Source organism: Crocuta crocuta, unplaced genomic scaffold (assembly GCF_008692635.1).
Source record: "Crocuta crocuta isolate KB4526 unplaced genomic scaffold, BGI_CrCroc_1.0 scaffold166, whole genome shotgun sequence".
In the NCBI taxonomy this organism is placed as follows: Eukaryota; Metazoa; Chordata; class Mammalia; order Carnivora; family Hyaenidae; genus Crocuta; species Crocuta crocuta.
Genome location: NW_027531018.1, coordinates 4,281,661 through 4,285,822, shown reverse-complemented (window position 1 = coordinate 4,285,822; position 4,162 = coordinate 4,281,661).

The window sequence follows — 4,162 nt, the reverse complement described above, 5'->3', positions numbered from 1 at the left end:
TGTTCATGTAGGACAAAAGCTTTTGCTTTTCTCTCCATAATACTTTCAAATTTATTCATGACTAATCCATTGCTATGTAACTTTATCTTACATTTGGGAGATTCAATAAAAGCCACTGTAGGTATCTATGTCTTTATAAATCTTTATCTCTGTCTATATTCATATATATATATACATTAACTTATTTCAATCATAGTAATATATACATAGAGAGAGAGAAAGAGAGAAAACACGCAGGTACTATTTGTTTTTCAACATTGAATTTCTAGCACCTGTAACAGTAGAGATTGTGTAGTAGGTATTTCATAAAATGTTTTTAAATGAATGAGCATGTGATGCAAAAAAAATTCTTTATGACTAAATACGCAGATTGGACCTGGCAAATGAATCTGAGGAGAAAAGATACTTTTTATTCTGGAAATAATATGTACAACTTGTACTTTACAAAATTTCTGAGAATTTTTATTTTCACTAAAAGTCAACATAACTTTATTTCACTTTGTCTGGAAAGTTATATTGTATAGCTGTATACCTTTTGGAGGGGCGGGAATCTCTATGTATTCCCTATACAGGTGGATATTTAAATGTATTTAAAAATAAAGTTAAATTTATGGTATATTGGGAGTACATAGTGTTTTGTCAGTTTCTTCAAATATCTCCACGTACTATAATCAATCAACCTGCTTTCAGCCTCTCAGAATATTCGCTCAGTTTGGGAATTATTGAGAAGTCTTGTCAAAAACATTTAAGAAATAATCATCGAGTCATAGAACTCTAACCCACAATTCATTCTAGTGTTGCCAGGCCTCATTTCCTTTCCAGACACATGAGAATGACATCTGAAGTTTTAAGTGGCTGTTTTCAAGCTTAATTATAAGTAAGTACTTAGTGCTGTGGAGATAAAGCCAGTGCAATTAGACAGGACTCAGTCAAATGAGGAATATGTCTATCTCATGACCTAGACATCTCTGTCATGAAAAACACTTCAGAGGAATTCTCTCCCAGAGATGTGACAAGCTAGGAACTTCCTCATCCTTATAGCTATCAGTGGGGAGACCTATGTCAATGGTGTGAGTACATGCTATGCAAGACTCAGGGGCAGAGACACTATCGATTAAGTGTGATCCCCCCAAATATTGATATACTGATAAATCTTTAAAGTGTTAAGTAAAGAAAAATTTAAAAATATAAAACACTCCTGGGGTGCTGGGTGGCTCAGTTTGTTAAACGTCTGGCTTGATTTTGGCTCTGGTCATGATCTCAAGGTTTGTGAGATCCAGCCCTGCGTTGGAATCCACACTGACAGCATGGAGCCTGCTTGGGATTCTCTCTCTCCCTGTCTCCCTGCCCTCCCCCAGTCTCTCTCTCAAAATAAATAAACTTAACATATGTATACATATAAAATTTATATATATATAATATATATTATATATATAATGCTCTCAAACTCTTTAATGCAATAGTGTATGTAAATTGAATACACACACACACAGAACAAGTGTGTATGTCTTTAAGAGAACACATATTTAAAAAGTAAGCAAAAATATCGCAAAAAACACATCAGAAAGATTGCCTGTAGTGGAAAGAGGAATGAGAAGTTGGAAGCAGGACACATTGAAATAAATAAGGTGAATAAACCAATAAACAGAAAATATAAGACTGATGATACTACAGTGTGAAAATTAACACATTTCTCTGCCCTGTGGACCAAAATCTAGAATAAAATATTTGGCTGCAAAGGCATGAGTTTTTTGTTTATTTTGACCATTGTGGAAAATTATTTGTTGTGCTAATATTAGTGTGACTGACTCTCAGGCTTACTGCAGGACCACTTCTCACTTCTTATATTGCAATTCTTTTCCCCTCTACTAAACCAAGGAGATACTATTCTTACTCTTTTTTCCAACACATTGAAAAACTATTTAAATGACTTGAATCCATCAGGCAAACTCCACAAATATTATTGTTTGCCTAACATAAAATGAGAAAGTCACGAAATATAATCAAGATGGCCCCTGTTTTTCGGACTCGAGGAATCCTGAATTACAAGAAATTTTAAAAATTTCATGTGACTTTCACTAACTTATCTTCTGATATTCCTATGCTTTAAAAGTTATAAATATATATTGTTTAAAATAAATAAGGATTGTTGTAATGAAAGAAGCAACTGATTAAGAATGGAAGTTCTCAGAATGTAAGCCTCACTTTTCTTGTAATTCAGATTCAAGATTCTAGACCCTATACCCTAGAGTCTGGAACAATACTGTCAGTCCAGAGAATTAGGGAAGATAAGCAGTATAAGGAGGAGTAGCTTTTGGACCCCTATATCAATTTGGACCCCTATATCAGAATTACTTAGGGAAAACAATAGGTATTATGGATTTCATGAGATTTTGATGCCAAAGACTGTCACCTTGCCCTTGGTAAAAGTAGCAAAAGCTTGGGGCGCCTGGGTGGTTCAGTCAGTTAAGTGTCCAACTTTGACTGAGGTCATGATCTCATGGTTAATGAGTTCAAGCCCCGTGTCAGGTTCTGTGCTGACAGCTCGCTCAGAGCCTGGATCTTGTTTCAGATTCTGTATCTCCCTCTGTCTCTGACCCTCCCCTGCTCACACTCTCTCTCTTTATCTCTCTCAGAAATAAATAAAACATTAAAAAAAATTTTTTTTTAAATAGCAAAAGCTCTAAAGCAGATAACCAGAGACTAATCTTATCCATAGACTTTGCCTGTCATAGCTTTGACCCCTGGAAAATTGGTAAAATTGAAAATAAAGAAGCTGAATGAAAGGGGAAATGATAGAAAATATCATGGACTGCTATTTCTGTTAGTTACTTTTACCAAAGTGGAATTACTGATGAGGAAAGGGAAAGGAACATGAAACACAAAGAGAAGGTAAAATCGAGACTGGTATATGAAATAAACATGCAAACAAAAGGAGGCTCATTCCTTCCCAAAGTTCTACTGGGAACTTGGAAACATAGACTTCTCCCTCATGAGGCTATTTTTTTTAAATGTTCACTTATTTTGGGGAGAGAAAGAGAAAGCAAGTAGGGGGAGGCACAGAGATGGGGACAGAGGATCTGATGGACTCTGCACTGACAGCAGAGAGCCGAAGTGGGGCTTGAACTCCCAAAACATGAGACCATGACCAGAGCCAAATTGGGATGCTTAACTGACTGAGCCACCCGGGTGACCCATGAGGCTACTTATTTATGACTCTATTACAAACGTGCCATCTCAGGGTTATATGGTAACAGGCCAGAGGATAGTTGGACCACTTGGCTGAAAAGTACCATCAAGTGCAAATGAATCCTTGCTTTCTTCATTTCTTTGCTTAAATGATCAAGAAACAAATAACAGAAGGTAAACACAATGGAATGGAGGAGACTATTTGAGATGAATATTAATCTTTGGTTGGCTGCCATGTTCAGCATCTAAACAAAAATCCCAGAATTCTAAATCCACAATCCCAAATGTTTTAAATATAAATATAATTAAACGTAGAATCGCAGATTTTAAATGTTACCTCTTTGGGAACTGGTGAAGGTGAAAATACAGTCTGTGCACCTACAGAAAATGGAATAGTTCTGAAGCATTTGAGGACATGTTAACTCTAGGCCTGTGAGTACAAATAACTCTAGGCCTGTGACATGATAACCAGCGGTGAACTGCCCTCCAGGGATACAGCCTTGGAGCAAATAACAGTGGTTGTCGATAAAAGTTTGGGCGCCTTACATAGTCCTTCTGTTAATAGCAGACAAGGTCATATAGGAAACTGAAGCTATGCAGGGCAATATCCAGAAGCTGAAAGAACAACTTGGCCGTTGCGTTGGTGCTACAGCTGATGACATTAGTGTTAATAAGAAACTGCAGATTGGAGAGCAAAAAAGAAAAACAAAAACGTCTGTTGTGGCATTGCCTATACCTGAACCCATAATGGAATGCACTTATTATATAAAATAGAGGGCTTTGCCATTACTGGTTTGTCACTTAAATAAGTCAATTTCACCTTTTGCTCAATTTTGTCATGCTAAGTGAGAACATTTAGAATTACCCAATTTTCATCCACAGTTAATATTTTAACTTTAAAAAAAAGCACAGATAATTTTGAATGTATTGTCAAATAGATGCATGGAGATTATCGTCTCCCTGATGGAAGTCT